The sequence below is a fragment of the Schistocerca americana genome, chromosome X, assembly GCF_021461395.2.
Source record: "Schistocerca americana isolate TAMUIC-IGC-003095 chromosome X, iqSchAmer2.1, whole genome shotgun sequence".
In the NCBI taxonomy this organism is placed as follows: Eukaryota; Metazoa; Arthropoda; class Insecta; order Orthoptera; family Acrididae; genus Schistocerca; species Schistocerca americana.
The window spans coordinates 232,984,973-232,999,626 of NC_060130.1; positions in this window are offsets into that span (position 1 = coordinate 232,984,973).

Below are 14,654 nucleotides of genomic sequence, written 5' to 3' on the forward strand. Positions count from 1 at the left end.
CACCAACATAAGCACAGGATCCCACACAAACAAACATTCAAAACACAATGACAAGAACAACACAAAGTGTAACAGAGAAAGAAAACAGTAGATAGTATACTATGACATATGACCACAAATACACAAAGAGAATATTTTCTTCATAAAACAAGGCATAAAAGTAGCTGCCTGAACCAACAATTTAATCGAAAAACGCTTTCCAAAACCAACTTAGAAAAGAGTCTACATCAGAAACAGGAATATACCAATTGAAAAGTAATACATGTGATGAAAGGTAAATAGGTTAAATCAGGAGAACATTTCACACAAGATACAAAGGGCATATTATATCATGGAAATATAGGACAAATCATTTTACTTCTGTAAAACACTTACAAAAACACCAAAAACTTTACAACAGAAAAATAGAAAATGGACAATTAAATTTCTTTGACATTGTCATAAAGATTCAGAACAACCAATACACATTTGACATAAACTGTAAACTGAAAACAACAGGTACTATAATGCACCAAACACAAAATCACAAAAGGTCTTACAAACCAAGCATAGTACTATTAGACACATACAGCCACCGAAAAGAAATTAATACAATAACACAAATAGCCACAAACAATGGATACAAGGCAAACTCAATATCAAAACTAATCAATAAGATAAAGAAACAGTAAAGAACAAACACCCAGCTATACTAACATAAGCACGGGTTCCCACACCAACAAATACACAAGACACAACCACGAGAACAACACAAAGTGAGGAAGAGAAAGAAAACAAAAGTTGGTATACAATGACACACAACCACAATGCCACACAGAGAATATCCATTTTTTTTAAAGAAAACAAGCCGCAAAAATAGTCAACCAAACCAACAAATTAACTGAAAAGTACTTTCAAAAATCAACAGAAAAATGTCTGTATCAGAAATCAGGAACATGCCAACTAAAACGTAATACGTATGATGAAAGGTATATTGGTCAGACCAGGAGAACATTTTAAACCAGATACAAGGATCATGTTATAGCATGAAAGTATAGGGCAAATTATTTTACTTTTGCAAAACATTTAGACGAACACCAAGACAAAATTACCACCAGAGGCACAGACATAAAAATCATAAGGATTACTAACAACAAAGAACACCTCCACACCGTATAAAAAAACTACCTCACTCAGAAAACGATAACAGAAACTAAACAACTGTTAAGTGATCAAACTAACCTCATAAACCCATATTTTTTAAATTAATAGACCAGCTGGTATAATATTAAATACAGACACATCACCTACAATCCACCACCATTCACTCCGTTCCCATTCACTGCTACCATCTCTTCCAAGTTGCTCCCACGATAACCATCACCATCCAACTCCCTCCCCCACCCGAAATAAACTACTCTCACAGTTACACTCACTCGCTCTCACACACACATGCACAAACACAAGCACGAATATGAAAAAATTACATTCACAGTTTGGCAATGTTCACAACCTGCATGGAAAACCAGTGAATAAATATAAACTACGGTTTTCTGTTCCTGTTGAGAAGTCCTACAAAATGAGGCGAAGTGGAAATAATGCTAAAGCACCCTAAGAAAAAGTGGTTTAAAAAAATTGTTAAGAGTAAATATACATCCAAGTTTCTTTCGACCTCTACCTCTTCTAACGATGGATAAATAAAGTGGTTTGCAAAATATGTAAGCAAAAGGGCAGAAACACCTTAAATAAACTGCATGCCAAATTTACGGGGGAAAATAAAAGCGAAAAGCGCCTGCCTGGTGTAAAATATTCTTCAATTGCAGTAAGTTTGTGACTGAAAAAGCAATAGTAATTGAAAACCTGAAATGCCTTGCAGACTCGTCCATTGGCAGCTAAAATACGGATGTTTTAAGTGACGACCTCCAGTACAATAGTTGGCCTACACACATACTTTCCCAGTTAGTAACTGAGACTCTCGGAAGCGAAATAACTGCAAAATGAATTTTTCAAAAGCACACTTTTCCACTAGCACGTTCACCTTACATGTGCTTTAGTTCACACGTAGAGCCACTAACTCTAAGATATTTTGCGTGCACAGAGATGCCTTTAAACTTTTTTATATCTCATATTGCGAAGAATTTCGATTACATTCTGTTTCTCTGTACCTGTGGAGGCCTCCATCTGATGTGAAGATTGTTGATTAACGTCTGCCACAGGTATCTTCAAAACGCGAAGCGAGAGCCAGGAGTTTTTGTAAATAATAGTCATATTTCCAAAGACCTCAGTATTTTGAGTATCCCAAAGCAACTGCCAAATACGTCCAGTGTAATGATTACACCTCTCTTGATATCGTCCATAGCTGACATTCAAGAAATATGAATGTCAAATGAAACATCTTGCGGACTCTCACCCGCGACTTACTTTACTATAGCGACATACATAACTGAAGTAGCAAAAAACTACCGTTTTGAATGGCAATTGCAATTTTCAAGGTGTAGGAGCAGAAAGCAGACATCAGTAGTGGATTCGGGTTTATAGCTCTAGAAATGTGATTTCGTAAGTTTTCTCAAAATTCGTGATGATCACAAAGCTAGTTAACCATTAGAGGAAAAGTAACCTGAATGTGGCCAACAGCCTTTAGTAAGGCAAACGACATCTCTTCCAGCAGTTCCTGCGGAGCGAGAAGAGCAGGGGTTAGGACAGTCGGCTCCCTTTTGCGAGGTCGACAGTCCAAATTCCAAGATTTAGGTTTTTCGTTATATCCCTAAATCGCCTAAGGGCAAATGCTATGATACCTTATCTTGAAAACGACATGGCTTCCACTCTATAAGTTTTTATTCCGTCTGTAATGACCTAGTCATATACGGGACGTCCTTCCTTGCTCCGTTCAATTTCTTTTTGCAACTTGCTGTTGCCACTACATTTACACCTACATGTACATCCATACTCCGCAAGCCACCTGACGGTGTGTGGCGGAGGGTACTTTCAGTACCTCTGTCGGTTCTCCCTTCTATTCCAGTCTCGTATTGTTCGTGGAAAGAAAGATTGTCAGTATGCCTCTGTGTGGGCTGTAATCTCTTTGATTTTATCCTCATGGTCTCTTCGCGAGATATACGTAGGAGGGAGAAATATACTGCTTGACTCCTCGGTGAAGGTATGTTCTCGGAACTTCAACAAAAGCCCGTACCGAGCTACTGAGCGTCTCTTCTGCACAGTCTTCCACTGGAGTTTATCTATCATCTCCGTAACGCTTTCGCTATTACTGAATGATCCTGTAACGAAGCGCGCTGCTCTCCGTCAGATCTTCTCTCTCTCTTCTATCAACCCTATCTGGTACGGATATTCAAGCAGTGGGCGAACAAGTGTACTGTAACCTATTTCCTTTGTTTTCGGATTGCATTTCCTTAGGATTCTTCCAATGAATCTCAGTCTGGCATCTGCTTTACCGACGATCAACCTTATATGATCATTCCATTTTAAATCACTCCTAATGCGTACTCCCAGATAATTTATGGAATTAACTGCTTCAAGTTGCTGACCTGCTATATTGTAGCTAAATGATAAAGGATCTTTCTTTCTATGTATTCGCAGCACATTACACTTGTCTACATTGAGATTCAATTGCCATTCTCCACACCATGCGTCAATTCGTTGCAGATCCTCCTGCATTTCAGTACAATTTTCCATTGTTACAACCTCTCGATATACCACAGCATCACCCGCAAAAAGCCTCAGTGAACTTCCGATGTTATCCACAATTTTAAGTTAGTAGAATGGCTACATGACTTTAACAACAATGTTATAAACCGCTTCCGTGTTATTGTTTCTCTTGTGTATTTATCGTGTATGCATAAAAAATTAACACAAGCTGCCATACGGAACTCGAAGTGAATATGCTCCAACATGTGGTAGACATGATTACACTTGTCCACGGAAGACACTTCCCTGTAGCAGCGTCAGCGTAGTATCTCAGATAGCTCTGCCTGGAAGTGCTGCCCTTTCCTGCATACATTCGATATCCCCTGTCAGCCATTATTGATCCAGGTCCCACGCGCTATCCTAGGATGGGTCGTATGAGTGTTATGTAAGCAATCCCCTCTGTAGACTGAGTTAATTTCCGTAGTACTTTACTAATGAACCACCTACCGAAACTGAACACTGTATTACAAAAAAGTGTAGCCATTAGAAGATGGTGTAATATGTCTTTATATTCTACTAATTATCCCTGCACAACTCTATGAGTGAATTACGTTTCCTACTTGACCATCTATATACTCGCAGAATCGATGCGAAAAGCAGTACAGTACTATTACTATTCCATGAGCGCATAATTACTCTTTGTAATATTCTCTCTGGTGTGTGTTGAGAGGACTTCTAGGATCTTCTCCGGGCAGAATAAAAAAATGGTTCAAATGGCTCTGAGCACTATGGGACTTAACTTCTGAGGTCATCAGTCCCCTAGAACGTAGAACTACTTAAACCTAAGTAACCTAAGGACATCACACACATCCATGCCTGAGGCAGGATCCGAACCTGCGACCGTAGCAGTCGCGCGGTTCCAGACTGTAGTGCCTAGAACCGCTTGGCCACTCCGGCCGGCCATGCCGAATAGCAGCATTGAATAACTGTAATTTTGCTATCGAGATTACTGGAAGAAAGAGATTGAAATTATATTGTATGCTACTCAAGAAAATATATTCTGAGCATTTACATCAAAGTTGTGTACTATATATGTGTTCTCTAATTGGAACTTTGCACGGAGGTGTCGTTTCGTTGGTAATCGGAAGGAAACTTCCGATGAATTGGAAACTAACCTGCAATTATTACATCGAAGAGCTCCATTATTTCATCGGATAACTAAACTCTATCAAAGCAAACTTTCCGCTTGATCTGAGGTTTCCCGACTGACTACACAACGCAACAAAACCAAGACATTTTATTTACCCAGGATTGCAGATCACTTCGAATCATTGAGACTGTGGACAAGGAGAGTCATCGTCCGATTCTGATTAAACAAGTAAAGCTTAATTATAACTTTCTTGAGCGACTGTGATGCCTGTGATATGGCTGCTTATGAATGAGATCATAAAATACTAATAACTAAATTTCCTCCTCACCAGCAACCAGTATAAACACACAATATTAATTAAAATTATAATGGACATGATTGCCTGATACCGGTAACGACAACAGAGTAAGGATTTTTTTAAATTATTTGTCGCTAGTTGCTTTCTCAATCAACAATACTCACTTAACGGTGGTTTTTGCTTTGATAAAGCAGATACATCCACTTTTAAGTTCGTTCCAGTGCTGTAATTTCAGATGACGCATCCATTCTTTGGTGCGTGCTGAGACCAAGCTGATAAATAAATGTTTACAAAATATTTCCACGTGCACTGATAGTTCCTACTGAGAGGCGGAGCCGAGGACGGCGGTAAGCGTTAGCCAGTCGGCGTATTTTCGTTCCGTGGCGCCGAAGCCTGCTGGCTGCTTTCACAGAACGTCAGCACGACTCGCGTGACCACAACAACGCTTGTTTTGGCAGCGTGTCTGACGTAATTGCGTCTTCGTATGTGAATGCGGCGGTCATAGGCTTGAGGACAGGCAGAGGGCCGGTCGTGAGCGCCACGCCATATCGGCCGAGGCCACCCACAGCGCTCAGCCACAGTGCCGTTCCACGCATTCCTGAGTCTGCTGCAAGATTTGCAGTATATAAAGACACGGTAATTGACCACACTCGTAAAATCAAATACAGCTTCCACTGCGTGCCGTATAACAGGTTGCACGCCCTCACAGTGCAACTGAGCAAGATGACGTGTAACTCAAAATGCCGAGGAAACAGGAATGTCGATTCGAGATAAATCTTGCGAACAAGGTAGGGCATAACTTAAGGTTACAGACTAGTATTTGATGGGATCGGTGTTTAGAAACCCGTCCGATCAACCTCGTTTAACTATTTTGTGATTTTCTCAAATGACTGCAATCACTTGGAGCACGAACAATTGCAAATATTCGAATTGATCAATGTGCAAAACCCTGACGAAAAACGTATGAGGTTTTGTTGTTAATACCCTGCACGATTAGTTCCTTTGTTAGCGACGTTCGTAAAGAAAATACCCGCAATGGACAGTCCGATGTGATTCAAAACAGTCCGCAGCTCGTGGTCGTGCGGTAGCGTTCTCGCTTCCCACGCCCGGGTTCCCGGGTTCGATTCCCGGCGGGGTCAGGGAATTTCTCTGCCTCGTGATGACTGGATGTTGTGTGATGTCCTTAGGTTAGTTACGTTTAAGTAGTTCTAAGTTCTAGGGGGTTGATGCCCATGGATGTTAAGTCCCATAGTGCTCAGAGCCATTTGAACCAATTTGATTCAAAACTGAGCATGTCACCTCAGTTTATAAGTAGGACCAAGGAAAGAGTAGAGCCTGTGCTGTCCTTATCTTTTTGGCTGTATGAGCCCAAACGCTCGATCCACAGCCCATATTCAAAATACTGTGTGGAACCTTCTTATTGCACTCTGTGGCAGCTGAAAACTTCTTTGGACAATAGTTGCTATTTTGTTCAGGATTTTAATGCTTCTCTGACAGATTACTTCTACATGTGCGTCAAAATTCTGCTTTTCGTCGATGTTTATAGCAATGTACCTATATACTTCCTGTCTTTTCATAGATCGGTCATTTATTCTGATCGTGGGCTTCCTAGTTAGTATATTTGCTACACAGAACTGCATAGTCTTTCAAGAACTACGCTACTATTTTTCTTTAATTTAGCCCTTGAGTTGGCAGATACTACGACCACCAGTGTTAGATATACTCTGACGATGGTTTAGTAATGGCCCTATGCCAATATCGCAGAGCTCTGGAACACAAACAGATCCCTCTAGGTAGCCTTTGGTGATGTTTCACACAATTTTCTATCCGGAGAATTTTAACTGCACCGTTTTGTCTGTGAAATAATCTCGCACGTTGTTATGGTGAGACCTGGGACAGACCATCAGTTCAGTTTTTTGAACAGGGCAGGCCACTATAAATTGTCAAACGCCCCAGCTATGTCAGTTATTGTGCACATCACATACCTGTCGACTGGGATGTTCACAAGGTCGGTTGCGTGATTTATCACATCCTCGGTGGATTTCCCTTTCCTGAAATCGTACTGCAGGGGACTCGACTCTACTACGCGTCTGTGGTTCCTCAGACGACGGCACAGAAGCTTTCTCATACTTCGGCTAGAGCATTTATCAAACAAATTGGCCTGTGAGGATTCTGGGTACCCGTCCCTGTAACAGAGATTCTTTTAGAAACACACTTATACTAGTATTTGATACAATTTATTCCACTGGCTGATGCAACGCTTCTGCCATAAATCTACCAGCCCTGTTGCTTTCATCTTCTTTAATTTCATTATTGCCAGCCTCAAACCGCAGCACCACCAAAATCCTCACACAATCCAATCTTAGAAATAATATAGCATTGCAGTATGGTTGGGGGATTTGGAGCACTTTCCCTGGACAATGAGAAAGTAGAAGTTGTAGAGTAGTGGTTCAGTAGATACCACCAAACTAAAAATTATGTACGATCTTCCCCTTGTAGATTATTAAAGGCTTGAGGTACAATTTACGCTCTGATCGCATGGTACCGATGTAGGAGCCATCTAGTGACTGTAACATTTTATACAAGTATTATCTTCGCAATGCTACCTTCCAGTTGTACCTTATACTCCGTTTAAGGCGGATTTTCAGTATGTAGAATATGTCCAGTTAATGTAAACAGATGTACTGTTGCTTACTGTGTTTTGTGAAGTAACAGTCACCTGTGAGCGGTATATATATATGAATATGAGCATTTGCACAAGGTGCTTTACAGTTTTAAATATTTTAGTTAGACAAACATTTTATAATGTGCTGTTTTTTATCCACATGACAAGTTGGCGTGAGGTAGAACTTAAAATGAACATGTTTCATAATAAAAAGATTTTCTGAGATAGGTAAACGGACAGTTCCACTTCCGTTTTTTGTAACGCCAAACTAAAACTGTTATCTCAAATATTACGTCTTAACTCATATTATGGGATATATTCTATGCTTATGCACTTTGTTACAGATCTGAAGATGACAGCAAATTCTGTCCAAACTGGCTGCTTTAAATAAATATTTACGCGATCTTGGTTTTAGAATCTTTCAGCAAGTAAAATAGATCACTCCTGTCTTCTCAAAATGAGAAAATTCGATTTCTATATGTGGTTGCATCTCCTGATTCTGTTGAAAATATTGATTAGTTACATAAAATTCTCATAAGGCAGACATTGTTCCTACTGTGACCACGTGATGGTTACTCAGTTGATGTATTTTGCCGCTGTTACGTCTTTATCTGACACCAACATGGTGGCCATTGGGTGATGACCTAACGTTATGATCTGTGCTGTAACTGGCTCGTCGGGTAGTGCACCATTTCTGAGATATGGCTCCTGTATACATAGTACATGCAGGTCCAACTCCTCTAACACTTTCCCGAGTACTTGTATCACCACAGCGATGCCCATCGCATTTATCTGGCCGATTTTAATTATTTATCTCAGCTCCATTGGCGATTAGTACGAGATGATTGTATGTGAATGCTACGGGGACCAAATGAGCACATTCTAATCTGTGGTCATATACTTTTAGACGACGTGTCGTTACTAACTGTTTGTACAAATGCTCAATATCAAGTGTCATCTGCCTCCACGTAAGGAAGATCTCTAGTAGGGTCAACAGTTTCTCTGTTCTGAAGGCAAGCTGTTAACTCTGAGCTCAATATGATAAACTCTCTCCGTGACAGGAAAATTTGCTGTACAGCCTTTTACATGACTATGTCCAAGCTGGAGTCTTACTGCCATCGTTAACACATGCATATCCTAGAACTTAGCTAGTCTCATTGCGTTTTCACACATTTCGTAAACAGGCCGCGGGTCCGGCAATAATAAACGTGTTCCATTACTCATTTCATGTCCATCACAGTTTGTTTGCTTTTCGTAATTACTGTTGCTATTTTTAGGTTCTCTTACGACCTGTGTATTTTCATAATCTTTCTCTATTAGATGTTGCGTGCTGTCACACTCCTGTACTATAACGTGTTACATGCTGTCACACCCTGAATTCATTGCAATTTCAGCTTTTTCTGAAACTGAAAGTACACTCCTGGATATTGAAATAAGAACACCGTGAATTCATTGTCCCAGGAAGGGGAAACTTTATTGACACATTCCTGGGGTCAGATACATCACATGATCACACTGACAGAACCACAGGCACATAGACACAGGCAACAGAGCATGCACAATGTCGGCACTAGTACAGTGTATATCCACCTTTCGCAGCAATGCAGGCTGCTATTCTCCCATGGAGACGATCGTAGAGATGCTGGATGTAGTCCTGTGGAACGGCTTGCCATGCCATTTCCACCTGGCGCCTCAGTTGGACCAGCGTTCGTGCTGGACGTGCAGACCGCGTGGGATGACGCTTCATCCAGTCCCAAACATGCTCAATGGGGGACAGATCCGGAGATCTCGCTGGCCAGGGTAGTTGACTTACACCTTCTAGAGCACGTTGGGTGGCACGGGATACATGCGGACGTGCCTTGTCCTGTTGGAACAGCAAGTTCTCTTGCCGGTCTAGGAATGGTAGAACGATGGGTTCGATGACGGTTTGGATGTACCGTGCACTATTCAGTGTCCCCTCGACGATCACCAGTGGTGTACGGCCAGTGTAGGAGATCGCTCCCCACACCATGATGCCGGGTGTTGGCCCTGTGTGCCTCGGTCGTATGCAGTCCTGATTGTGGCGCTCACCTGCACGGCGCCAAACACGCATACGACCATCATTGGCACCAAGGCAGAAGCGACTCTCATAGCTGAAGACGACACGTCTCCATTCGTCCCTCCATTCACGCCTGCCGCGACACCACTGGAGGCGGGCTGCACGATGTTGGGGCGTGAGCGGAAGACGGCCTAACGGTGTGCGGGACCGTAGCCCAGCTTCATGGAGACGGTTGCGAATGGTCCTCGCCGATACCCCAGGAGCAACAGTGTCCCTAATTTGCTGGGAAGTGGCGGTGCGGTCCCCTACGGCACTGCGTAGGATCCTACGGTCTTGGGGTGCATCCGTGCGTCGCTGCGGTCCGGTCCCAGGTCGACGGGCACGTGCACCTTCCGCCGACCACTGGCGACAACATCGATGTACTGTGGAGACCTCACGCCCCACGTGTTGAGCAATTCGGCGGTACGTCCACCCGGCCTCCCGCATGCCCACTATACGCCCTCGCTCAAAGTCCGTCAACTGCACATACGGTTCACGTCCACGCTGTCGCGGCATGCTACCAGTGTTAAAGACTGCGATGGAGCTCCGTATGCCACGGCAAACTGGCTGACACTGACGGCGGCGGTGCACAAATGCTGCGCAGCTAGCGCCATTCGACGGCCAACACCGCGGTTCCTGGTGTGTCCGCTGTGCCGTGCGTGTGATCATTGCTTGTACAGCCCTCTCGCAGTGTCCGGAGCAAGTATGGTGGGTCTGACACACCGGTATCAATGTGTTCTTTTTTCCATTTCCAGGAGTGTATATTCTTCTTTATGTCTTCCTTTTCTAGAGATAACCATTCTCTAAGTTCCTTGTTTCCCTTTCTTCTTGGTCACTTTCTGAAACACCACTCCTTCTCACTATTATTTTTAATATTTGCCTTTTTGTTGCCCATCTCATTGTCGCCTCTGTCGTTTGAGGCTTCTCGTTCTACCCTTCACATTTACCAGAATATTTTGGCTCTTTCTGCACCTCATTGTCTTTTCGTCGGAGATTACAAAGATGACAGGTAATTTTATAATCCGTTTGATCAACGGACTCAGGCTTAATAATTTTCTTTCTGGACAGAGTTTCATCTTCTACTATCGATTTAATTTTGTTGCGTTTGTATTTACTCTGTAGTTTCCTGTGATGCTCATCAGCAGATCGCTCATTGGTTCAAAATCTATATTTCGTTCTTTGTATTTCCTCCTACTAGTACATTTGGTACGTCACACTGTCTTCACCTTGTTGGCTGCATTATTTCTTCATTTTCTCACACGAAATTCCCACTGGAGGTCGCTTGCTATTTTTTATGTCCTTTTTAAAATAGTCACATTCTCCATGGTGCGGACAAATCGGATTTATTTTCCTTAACGGTACTTCGCAATGTGTCAATTGTCGTGGCAGTAGTAGCATTTGATGACTGCCTCGTGGTCCTTCGGAGTGGTTTAGCGAAATCGAATGTATGGTTCAAATGGCTCTGAGCACTATGGGACTTAACATCTTAGGTCATCAGTCCCCTAGAACTTAGAACTACTTAAACCTAACTAACCTAAGGACATCACACACACCCATGCCCCCGGTAGGATTCGAACCTGCGACCGTAGCAGTCCCGCGGTTCCGGACTGTAGCGCCTAGAACCGCAAGACTACCGTGGCCGGCGAAATCGAATGTATATTCTTTTTTGTGTGGCCAATTATGATATGACTTTTGGATTTATCTCCAGCATATAATTTACTGTTATCTTCTCCGAAGGGCCTCTTTTGAATATGAGTTTTGTTTTTCCTAAGATCTGCTTCCTTTCTGTGGTTCCATCCAAGTTCTGTTAGTATATTGACTCCATTAATTCACTAGCGCTAATAACTGTACAATGGGAAGAATCGTCTGCCACGCACTTCTCCGTGGTTTGTAGAGTATGAATGTAAATGTAGATATTCGTCAGCAGTATGTCTTCTGCTTCTGTATTTTGTTCTAATGAACGTAGTATTGTCTTGTTTTCCTCCTCCTAAATTTCTGGGAAGATGTAAATATATAAGGCGAACCAGAAGTCCATCGACAAACTTACAGAGGTTGTTTAGGGATACCTTCCCAATATTTTTTTGTAAGGGTACCTACAGGCTCCAGCGGCTCGTTACAGAGTAACAACGTTATTACGAGTTTTTCAGTTTGTTACCCGAATTACCTTCGCTTCTGAAGAGATATATATACAACAGTGAAAAAGCCTGTAATATGTAATCTCCAAAACGTACGACACAAAACACAGGGTTTGGTTCCTCGTAGACAACTAAGTACTGCTGACATGTTTGGAGTCGCTGCGTTGGACAGCTCAACTGTGCATTTTTGTGCCGCTCTTCCATTGCATTCGGTTAACCCATACACGATGCATATCGGTCAACTCTTCATCAGCAGATCTAAGCATGGAACCGCTAAGTACCACTGTTAATGCACAACTAACATCGTCAGAAAGCAAATCCCTAGACAGAACCGAGCAGAAAGGCAAACTTGAGAGAAACGAGGTAAGGGGGAATTACTGTTGTCAACAGAAGGTATCTTCAACGAATGGAAACTGGACTAACAGGGCGTACCTCTGAATTCTGCACTGTTTTCAGTGCTGGGGCAAGAAATCAAACGAAATTCTAGTACTGTGTAACGAGCCGCCGGAGATCGTGGGTTCCTTATATCAAGATACATAGCACATACCCCTGAACAAACTTTGGTAGTTTGTCGGTGGAGTTTCGGTTAACTCTATGTATCATGCGATTTACTATAACACACATTTCAAAAACTTCCTCATGTCAGTTGCAGTTTTACACATTTGCTTTACAAGTTGCACCCTGGTGAGAACAGTGACACAGCCGGCCGAAGTGGCCGTGCGGTTAAAGGCGCTGCAGTCTGGAACCGCAAGACCGCTACGGTCGCAGGTTCGAATCCTGCCTCGGGCATGGATGTTTGTGATGTCCTTAGGTTAGTTAGGTTTAACTAGTTCTAAGTTTTAGGGGACTAATGACCTCAGCAGTTGAGTCCCATAGTGCTCAGAGCCATTTGAACCATTTTTTTAGAACAGTGACACAACTCAAAAATGCAATACTTGAAAAATTTAACTTACAAAATTCTATGAAACTTATATTGAAATAATATAAGCTACCTTTAAATTTCAAGTATGCAATTTTGGCAGTAAAATCCATTATAGTCCAAATAACAGTAACATGGAGATGTAGTTCTGCTCTCGTCGAATGTGAGGTGTTATTAGGTAATGATTAATTAACTCTTTGAGTTGTGTCACTTTTCTCGATTTTTTAAAAACTTTATTGTTTTTTTAATGCATTCACATATGAACATTCGTAAATGTTACGCACAAACTTGCGCAGTCACTGTTTGACGAGAAGTAGTGAGATCTTCTGGTTCATAGTGAGATCCTTCGCTCTGTCCGCCTCTGTATCCGCGCGGTCAGGATGGCGTATTGCTAACCAAAAGGACCTCGGTTCGGTTCCCGCCAGGTCGGGGATTATCTCCGCTCGGGGACTGGGTCGGTCTAGGAGCTGCAGTCATGGGCTGTGCGGCTGGTCCCGGCGGAGGTTCGAGTTCTCCCTCGGGCATGGGTGTGTGTGTTTGTCCTTAGGATAATTTAGGTTAAGTAGTGTGTAAGCTTAGGGACTGATGACCTTAGCAGTTAAGTCCCATAAGATATCACACACATGTGTGTGGGGACTGGGTGCTGTGTCGTCCTTACGTTAGTATTTTTATAACTGACATTCTACTGTTGACATGGCGGTATGGGCACGTCCCGAAAGCCAATAAATTGAAAAGGAAAGGTCCTTCAGTCCACCTAAAGAAGCACCGTCCCTCACAGAGGCTTCGGCTTCTCCACAGACAACCATTTCACACAATGTGTAGATGGCAAAAGACTGTTCAAATGGCTCTGAGCACTATGGGACTTAACATCTGAGTTCATCAGTCCCCTAGAACTTAGACCTACTAACTAACCTAAGGACATCACACACGTCCATGCCCGAGGGAGGATTAGAACCTGCGTCCGTAGCGGTCGCGCGGTTCTAGACTGAAGAACCTAGAACCGCTCGTCCACATCGGCAGGCGCAAAATACTGTTACTTCTCAGTATGTCAGAAGCGTTCTGCTGTCACTTTTGAAACTAAATCAGGTGGGCAACCATTTAATGATTTGCAGGCTGGTATACGTGTCGGCCCGCTCTCTGCAAACGCTCTCTCGTCCTGAGAATCGAGGGCCCTCAGCACTGGCCCGTCTTCCGCGAATCATTCTAAATATTTACTCAGTTGTAAAATTCTTTCAATATGAATAAAAATTTCAAGAAATTAATATATTGTTACAGTAGCCACGCTCTTTCTTCATTTCCTTACTTCTATGGCCTCCTCCGTGTCAACCAGCATGGATTCCGAAAAATGTCAATCGTGTGAAGCCCAACTCGCACTTTCCTCACATGACATAGCGAAAGCTTTGGATCAAGGCATCCCGGTAGATGCTCTATTTCTTGATTTTCGAAAAGTATTTGACTCAGTACCACACCTACGCCTATTGTAAAAAGTAGAATCTTATGGTGTATCGCGTGACATTTTTGACTATATCGAGGACTTTTTGATAGGGAGGAAGCAACGAATTATCTTGGATGGAGTCATCGTCGGATGTAACAGTAACTTCGTGTGTGCCTCAGGGAAGTGTGTTAGGGCCCTTGCTGTTCATGTTGTATATTAATGACCTTATAGACAGTATTAATAGTAACCTCAGACTTCCTGTAGATGTTGCAGGTATCTATGATGAAGTATTACACAATGTGATCAGAAGTATCCGGACACCTGGCTGAAAATCACTTACAAGTTCGTGGCGCCCTC